This window comes from Mustelus asterias, chromosome 6 (genome assembly GCF_964213995.1).
Source record: "Mustelus asterias chromosome 6, sMusAst1.hap1.1, whole genome shotgun sequence".
In the NCBI taxonomy this organism is placed as follows: domain Eukaryota; kingdom Metazoa; phylum Chordata; class Chondrichthyes; order Carcharhiniformes; family Triakidae; genus Mustelus; species Mustelus asterias.
In genome coordinates, this window is record NC_135806.1 from 82,950,489 (window position 1) to 82,960,369 (window position 9,881).

Consider the following 9,881-nt stretch of genomic DNA (forward strand, 5'->3'; position numbering starts at 1 on the left):
CGATCAATCATCAAAGTTGAAAGAATGTTACCAATGTGGAGATATCCACTTGATTGAATCCTAACACGCACCCCCGACCTCACCCGAATCCCCCCCCCCCCCCCCGACCTGACATCCCTCTCGCCGATGTTTCAACACCCGCAACCCATTCACTTCAAAACCATCTCCCCTTCAATGGTCCCTTTAAATTCACCCGCTTTACATCAACTAGTGCTGTGAAAAGGGGCGTGTCCTCCTTCATTCTACTCCTTTTGCACTTTGTTGCTGGCACCACTGACCTGCTTCTCTTTTTCAGCCTCACACGGTCTGATTCAGGAAGGTTGGGCGAGACGTCACTTTGGAATTCAAACAAAGGTAATTTGCTACAGAGTGACAATCTGCTGCTGATTTCCACTCAAAGGATGTTATGGGCCACTGAGTTCCTGGAAAGATGGGAGAGAGTTTGGGAGATGGCAACATGTTTAAGGACTCTGGGGAGGAAAGGGAAGTTAGAGATGGACACGTAACTTGCAAGGGCAATTGGGGCCAAGGGTAGTTTTTTTGAGGAGAGGCATGATGATGGTAGATTTAAAGAGGCAAGGGACAGCACCTGAAGGGAGAGAACCATGAGCAATATCAGTTAACTTGTTGACCAGGAGGGGAAGTTGGGTGGTCAGCAATCAAATAAGAATAGGGCAACAGAAGCAGGAGGTGGGTCCCATGGCCAAAATGAGAGGACATGAAGGGAGATAGAAAGGAGATTAAAGGATATGAGTTAAGGACAAGGGTAGTGGGAAACTCTGGGGGATATTTGGGCTAGTAGACTAGTGGAAAGGAAGGAGGGGGCAAAGGCAGATGATTTCAGTCTTAGTGATGAAGAAATCCACAAACTCTTCACACTTATTGTTGGATGTAAAATGTAGGCGAGGTGTTTAAGACGACAGTTTTCGGTACAGAAAAGACAATCCTAAAACAGAAGCAAAATACTGCAGAAGATGGAAATCTGAAATAAAAACAAAAAATGCTGGAAAAACTCAGCAAGTCTGGCAGTATCTGTGCAGAGAGAAACAGAGTCATATGGACTCGAAACATTAACTCTGTTTCTGGTGAGACACAGTAATGATTTTATAGCGTACTAGGTGGAGATGAGAGGGCAGATGGGTAAATAAGTACTTGCAGAAATATTGTGGCATGGGAAACACCAAAGACTACAGTTGCGCTTTTGAAAGTGCTGTTGTCAGTGAATTTAAACACGATCATGCACAAAATATTTTGCAGTTTTCTTCGATGGCTTGCTTCTCAGCTTCATGGTAGCAGAGTGGTTAGCACTGCGCTACTTCACAGTGCCAGGGACTTGGATTCGATTCCCGGTTTGGGTCACTGTCTGTGTGGAGTTTGCACATTCTCCCCGTGTCTGCGTGGGTTTCCTCCGGGTGCTCCGGTTTCCTCCCACATTCTGAAAGACGTGCTGCTTAGGTGCATTGACCCGAACAGGTGCCGGACTGTGGCGACTGAGGGAATTTCACAGTAGCTTTGTTGCAGTATTAATGTAAGCCTTACTTCTGACTACTAAATAAACTTTACTTTACTTTTTTTCTACTACTGTCAGTCTTAATTCAGGTGTTAAAGAATTGGGCATAAGTGGGATCATTGTTCCTTCCTTACATATAAGAAAATATTTCATCTTGGAATAGCCAGAGTGAAACTGGATTTAAGACCAAAATGCTGGAAGCACTCAGCAGCATTTGTGGAAAAAGTAACAATATTAGATTAATGTTTCAGGCAAATGACCCTTTGTTAGAACTTGCTGAGATTAGAAACTTATTGAATGAGATTCACAACTTTGAGCCATTGTACCATTCCTGCAGTAACATTTCTGCAAATTGTCAAATTAGACAGTACAATATTTCTAGACAAATACCACACAACTATGTTATACGGTAACTTGATTAGACTCGTAGATTCCGCTGCTATCTCTGGGTGAAGATCAGATACTTTGACATTGCTGAGCAGTACAATTCAGATAATACAAACAATGCAATTAATGGTCATAACTTTGCAATTAAATCCTGATGAACAGTGAACAGCTTCTCTCCCACTCATTTTCAAACTAGCTCTTCATTTGTTTCACCTTTGTTACTTACCCCACATTGACCTGTGTATTGGTCCAGAAGTTAGAAATCCAAAAGAATGAATCCAAGAATCATGTGGCAACCACTGTCAATTTTACTTCACTAAACAGTAACGAGTGCCTTTCTCCCATCCCTCTCTGATTACATCATAATTTCAGTCACTGACTTTGTTTTTCATTTAAATTCCATTTTTCTTCAGCTCTGGGGTTACCCTTGTGCCCACCAGCTGAATCTCCCTGGGGTTGTATGCAGCTTGCCAACTAGATGCAGCAATTTCCCTGCTACTCCATGCAGAAAATGGACATTACCGCTGCCACCACCACCACAACCCCTGTTCCCACAGTGTAGCAACTGGCAGTGTTTCTCCCTCTATGTCCCCAGTGCCAGCTATCTTTCCCATCCTGCGAACACTGCTGCTTCCCCCCCCCCCTCCCCCCCCCACTCCATTTTATTCCTTTCCATCAGTCTCTTCCCTAGAACATAGGACATAGAACATAGAAAATACAGCACAGAACAGGCCCTTCGGCCCACGATGTTGTGCCGAGCTTTATCTAAAACCAAGATCAAGCTATCCCACTCCCTATCATCCTGGTGTGCTCCATGTGCCTATCCAATAACCGCTTAAATGTTCCTAAAGTGTCTGACTCCACTATCACTGCAGGCAGTCCATTCCACACCCCAACCACTCTCTGCGTAAAGAACCTACCTCTGATATCCTTCCTGTATCTCCCACCACAAACCCTATAGTTATGCCCCCTTGTAATAGCTCCATCCACCCGAGGAAATAGTCTTTGATTGTAATAGCTCCATCCACCCGAGGAAATAGTCTTTACCCTCCCCTCTCTAGTCTTTACCCTCCCCACTCCCACAAACCCTAAATTTTATATTGTCTCATGACTGATATATTGTCTCAATGAAGTTCTGTCCGAGAGCATGTTGATCGTCCCTTTTTATTTTCATTGCAGAAGGAAAATGACAAAAATTACATAAATGACAATTTCAATGGAGATTTTCACGTGTGGAAATATATCTGTACATTCATATATTATTCATCTTTGTACTTTAATATGCAGAGTCAGTGTTTATGTGAAGTGATGTATTATTGTTTTATTGGCATCATTCCAACAAAGGCAATAAACCAATTACTTTATATCAATCATGTACTTTGTTTTTATTCCATTGCAGTCCCTTAGAAAGCATTCACCCTTGTTTTACGAATATGGGGTTGTATAACTTGACGTCCTAATTAACAAATTTCTCTCCCATTATTGTAAGTATGAATTGCTGGCTCCCTTGGCACAGAACAACTAGGTCTCGGTTCCAAAATGTTCAAATGAACAGAGGTTTAGTTCAGAGCCATGTAATTTGGAAACAGTGAAACATAGCGTATATCGCTGATCTCCATTTTAACACAGGTGGCCATTGCTTCTTCTGTTGGCACTGCTTGGATGCCAAGAGAAATGCCTGAGCAAACCCTCAGATGTACAATGCATCCTGTTTCCAGATCCTGCAATGGGCCAATGTCATGGATCATTAGTTTTTTGATAATTTAGCAATGACCTCAAAATGTCAAGATGATTTATAGCTATCCAATTTGTTTGTTGCCAAATAAAACAAGAGAGTTATTTCAACTCTACTGCGATGTACAAAAGAACACACTATCGTTGCGCATTCTATTGTATCCATGAACCATTTCATCCCAGCAGCAGTATGGCTCCTTCAAGCCAAAGCTGTTACTTCTTGAGGATTAAGGCCTGCATGTCACCTTTGCCAAAAAGATCTACCGCTCTGACAGTTTTATGGGTACTGTCCTCACCCTCTTTTGGGCTTAGCATTGCACAACAGAATCTTTAAATTAATGGTGAATCTGCAAACTCACCCATCGTGCATGGCATATCTTACATAAGGAGAAACTTATGCATCAGTTGTGAGATAAATCTCCTATACCCTTTCAGTTCTTGTTGCAACTGCCAGTTGTATGCCTCAAAGGGAAGCATGAATCACTGCATGAAGGACCCCACAACTCTATACTTTTTGAAGATGTGTCAGCAAGTGTACATTAAAGGTCATGGCAGCATCACTGCACAGAATTTGCCCTGCCAATAAATTAATACATCAATTCATCACATTTGTTTACCTCACCTGGAGATATTGATTTTTGTAAATGGAGGAAAGAGACTGCATGACAGCATCCAGTGATTTAAATACATATCAGAATGTTTCCCTCTTAAATATGGCGAGCTGTAGGAACAATAGCCACATGTACCCTTGGAGGCTTTACAGTATTTCCTTTCAGCTAATCATCTCTGGGACCTTGCTCCAAAACCTGGCGGCCTAATGGAATGCAGACGCTCATCCAGCACTACTACAGGGAGGCCACACATAAAATTTCTTATCTGTTGGTAAGGAAAGCCACAATTCAGTTAATTGTCCTGCAACTTCCAGTAGAAGATATAGAAACATAGAAAATAGGAGCAGGAGGGGGCCATTTGACACTTCAACCCTGCTCCAGCATTCATTTATGATCATGGCTGATCAAGACAGTGCATGAAGTTTGGGGAAATCCCCAAGATAATGGAAAGAGTGACAAGTTCACAAAGGCACTAGATCCCTTAACACCTCAAACTGTCCTTCCCTCTGCCAGTCCCCATGTCATATTATTAAGTATTTCATCATCCATCCTTTCCTTACACTTATTGGATATTTCACAACCTGGTCTACTGTCTTCCCAGGATGGTAGCACAAGCCACATCTATGATATCCATTAAATGTGACTGTTCTGCATTGCTATACATGCAGGAGAATCCATACAGCGGCAAAGATTACCACTTTCCCCTTCAATTCCATTCAAACAATTCTGACAGTCTCCTTGCTTCATTGAAACTTTATCCAAGAATAATTACATTTTCGGTTCACATTTCCTGAACCAAAATCTAACTGGAATATTGATTACTAATTCGGAGTGTTGTGGTGATTATTAATTACAAAGGCCATAATGAGCATTTGGAAGAGTTAAATACTGGAATCCCATCTTCATTGATTAGGCATGAGAAGTTATTACTAAGTGGTTGGCCTTCCTCAGTTTTGATTCTGTAATGCATTCCATAATGTATGTCCTCAGTATTTCCCTCTTCCAAATTTCTAGTTTAAAGTTTAGTTTATTTATTTGTGTCACAGGTAGGCTTACATTATTACTGCAATGAAGTTACTGCGAAAATCCCCTAGTTGTCACGCAATAGCGCCTGTTCGAGTACACTGAGGGAGAATTTAAGCATGGCCAATGCACCAAACCAGCACGTCTTTGGACTGTGGGAGGAAACCGGAGCATCCGGAGGAAACCCACGCAGACATGGGAAGAACGTGCAGACTTTGCACAGACAGTGACCCAAACCAGGAATTGAACCCGGTCCCCTGGTGCTGGGCTGCCCCTGTGCCACCCCTAGTTTTCTCTGCACTTCAGATACTCTCTCACTTTGTCTCTTCAGAAGAGTTTCTGCATTTATGACTTGAGATCTGAAGTGACAAAAAAGTTGTCAATGGTTGGATTCTTAATGACATATATCTGCTCATAATTGGAGCATGGTACCTCTTTGTCTTCTAGAGTTCTGAAAGAGCAGACATGACGATAGAAATCCAGACAATGGAAGTGGAGTTGTAAGCTGACTGCATTGCTGGAAAATAATTTTTTGAGAATTAACTTTTTGGACTTAAATATCAAACTCTCCGATAATGAATTTACAAGTTGCAGAATGAAACACCGCAGCAGATGATAAACAGAGCCTTATGTCAGACATTAGAACCGACAACATTGCTTTTGCCCTCATGCATTGGCATGCTGGTAACAGTAGCTCATTGAATGATTAATGGAATGAATGCCCTTCCAGCGGCCCTCACTGATTTCGTCTTAGAGTCATAGAGGTTTGCAGCATGGAAACAGGCCCTTTGGCCCAACTTGTTCATGCCGCCCCTTTTTTTAACCCCTTAGCTAGTCCCAATTGCCCGCGTTTGGCCTATATCCCTCTATACCCATCTTACCCATGTCTAAACGCTTTTTAAAAGACAAAATTGTACCCGCTTCTACTACTACCTCTGGAAGCTTGTTCCAGACACTCATCACCTTCTGTGTGAAAGAATTGTCCCCTTGGATCCTTCTGTATCTCTCCCCTCTCACCTTAAACCTATGCTCTCTAGTTTTAGACTCCCCTACATTTGGGAAAAGATGTTGACTCTCTAGCTGATCTATGCCCCTCATTATTTTATAGACCTCTATAAGATCACCCCTCAGCCTCCTACGCTCCAGAGAAAAAAGTCCCAGTCTATCTAGCCTCGCCTTATAATTCAAACCATCAAATCCCGGTAGCATCCTAGTAAATCTTTTCTGCACTCTTTCTAGTTTAATAATATCCTTTCTATAATAGGATGACCAGAACTGCACACAGTATTCCAAGTGTGGTCTTACCAATGTCTTGTACAACTTCAACAAGACATCCCAACTCCTGTATTCAATGTTCTGACCAATGAAACCAAGCATGCCGAATGCCTTCTTCACCACTCTGTCCACCTATGACTCCACTTTCAAGGAGCTATGAACCTGTACCCCGAGATCTCTTTGTTCTATAACTCTCCCCAATGCCCTATCATTAACTGAGTAAGTCCTGCCCTGGTTCGATCGACCAAAATGCATCACCTCACATTTATCTAAATAAAATTCCATCTGCCATTCATCAGCCCACTGGCCTAATTGATCAAAACCCCTTTGTAATCCGAGATAACCTTCTTCACTGTCCACTATGCCACCAATCTTGGTGTCATCTGCAAACTTACTAACCATGCCTACTAAATTCTCATCCAAATCATTAATATAAATGACAAATAACAGTGGATCCAGCACCAATCCCTGAGGCACACCGTTGGTCACAGGCCTCCAGTTTGAAAAACAACCCTCTACAACCACCCTCTGTCTCTGTCATCAAGCCAATTTTGTCTCCGTTTGGCTATCTCACCCTGGATCCCGTGAGATGCACAACCTACCATGTGATACCTTGTCAAAGGCCTTGCTAAAGTCCATGTAGACAACATCAACTGCCCTTGTTCTTGTTGACTCTCTTCAGCTTCATGACCAAGTGTTTATTAAGCATGTGCAAAGGAAAGCAGTGAGTGAACGTGAAACAGTGTTCGTGGGAATGGTATCATGAGATATAGGAACATGGCATTAATTTAGTTTCAGTTAAAGGCTAATTGCCATCCTATATTGCAGTACCAGTCCTTTTAAAAACCTTCTTCAAAGCTAGGGTCAAGAGGAAACATTTACTGTTCAAAGCAGCATGAAGCCTCTGGCTGCCCAATTCAGGATACATTCACAAATTCAGGAGCTTAAATGGAAATTTTGTCACGGAAAGTTAAAAGAATATCTTGCACACCATCCAGGGTATATTTTGGCCATGATGTGATGCATAAACATAAGAAATAAGAACATAAAAATTAGGAGCAGGAGTAGGCCATCAGGCCCCTTGAGCCTGCTCCACCATTCATTAAAATCATGGCTGATCTTTTTGTGGACTCAGCTCCACTTACCCTTAATTCCTTTACTGTTCAGAAATTTATCTATCCAAAAATGAATCTATCCTTGCCTTAAAAACATTCAATGAGGCAGCCTCAACTGCTTCACTGGGCAGGGAATTCCACAGATTCACAACCCTTTGTGTGAAGAAGTTCCTCCTCAACTCAGTCCTAAATCTGCTTCCCCTTATTTTGAGGCTATGTCCCCTAGTTCTAGTTTCACCCGCCAGTGGAAACAACTTTCCTGCTTCTATCTTATCTATTCCCTTCAGAATCTTATATGTTTCTATAAGATCTCCCCTCATTCTTCTGAATTCCAATGAGTATAACCCCAGTCTACTCAGTGTCTCCTCATAAGCCAACCCTCTCAACTCTGGAATCAATCTAGTGAATCTCCTCTGCACCCCCTCCAGTGCCAGTATATCCTTTCTCAAGTAAGGAGCTGCAACATAACCTCGCTGTTTTTAAACTCCATCCCTCTAGCAATAAAGGACAAAATTCCATTTGCCTTCTTAATTACCTGCTGCACCTGCAAACCAACTCCTTGAAATTCCTTCACAAGGACACCCAGGTCCCTCTGCACAGCAGCATGCTGCAATTTTTACCATTTAAATAATAATCCATTTTGCTGTTATTCCTACCAAAATGGATGACCTCACATTTACTGAGGTCAGGCAGCTTTGTCAGTAGCAATCATCATTAGTAATGATGAAGCTGTGTTTTGATTTTATTTGGTTCCAATTGCTTGAGATTGAATCACATTTGAAGTCATCTACATGGATCCTATATGATTGATCCTCCACAAGCCCCAAGGTCATCAACAGTGTCTTAATGAAGCAGCACCCTTTTTTCTCCAGAATCCTATTGAAGGGAACAATTAACATAGAATTTAGCAATGGTTAGCTTATCTTTCAATGCTAATATATTAGCCGATCTTGGTTTCAGAGGTTCAAGCCTTACCAGATCTATGGATGGTGTATCTGAAGATCCCTGCACTCAGTCTAATATATCATCATCCAATACCTCATCCCATTGTCGCTCACATTGGGGTGGGATAAGATTTTAAGAGTCACAGTAGTAGATTTTAAAGGCTGGGAGGTGGTCTGAGAGTGTTAAGGCAGGAGGTGGCAGTGGGGGATATTGGTTGAGGGTAGATATAGATTGAGGATAATTATAGAATTCCTACAGTACAGAAAGAGGCCATTTGGCCCATCAAGTCTGCACCAACTCTTCAACAGTGCACCTTACCCAGGTGTGTAAGGTACAAATCCTTTTGCTTACGGGTAAATCTCAATGAAAAAGCTGAAAATTTCTGCTCTCGGCTATTGTGTCTTTGAAGCATGCTGAGGTTTTCTTTCTCTGTACAGAAGTTCCTGCCTAAAAGCCCCCTGCTGAATGGCAACAGCTCCAATGCAGTGACTCTCGCCTCCTCGGCCATAGGTTCACAGATCCAGTGTTAGCCAAAATACTGATCTGGGAAAAGGGGTATTAGGGAGAAAAATGATGAGTTCAGCACCACCGAGTTGCACTTGATGCAGCAAATTTAAATCAGGCTACTTCAGCAAGACTGGCCATCTCCTCATCCACAAGGAGCATTATTTAAAACAAGCACCATCTTGTTTGTTCATTTTAGTCAATTATATAAATTGTAAATAGTTGATGCCCCAGCACTGATCCCCATGGCACTCCACTAGTCACAGCTTGCCCACTCTGTGTTTCCTGTTAACTAACCAATCCTCCATCCATGCTAATACGTTACCTCCTAGACCATGAGTTTTTATTTTGTGTAGTAACTTTTAGTGTGACACTTTGTTGAACGTCTTTTGAAAATCCAAGAAAATTTACCCTTTATCCACGTTACTTGTCACTTCCTCAAAGAAAGCTAATAAATTATTCAAGCACTTCCCTTTCACAAAAGCACATTGGCTCTTCCTAATTGCATTAAGATTTTCTAAGTGCCTTGCTATAATCTCCTTAATAATAGATTCTAGCATTTTCCCTGTAATAAATATTAAGCAAACTAACCAGTCGGTTCCTGCTTTCTCGTTGATCCCTTTCTTGAACAGAGAAATTATTTTCCAATCTGATGGGACCTTGCCAAAATCTAGGAAACTTTGGAAAATTAGAACCAATGTACCTACTATCATAGCATCCAGTTTTTTTAAGACCCGAGGATGAAAACCATTGGGATTGTCAGTCTTTAGTTCTAAT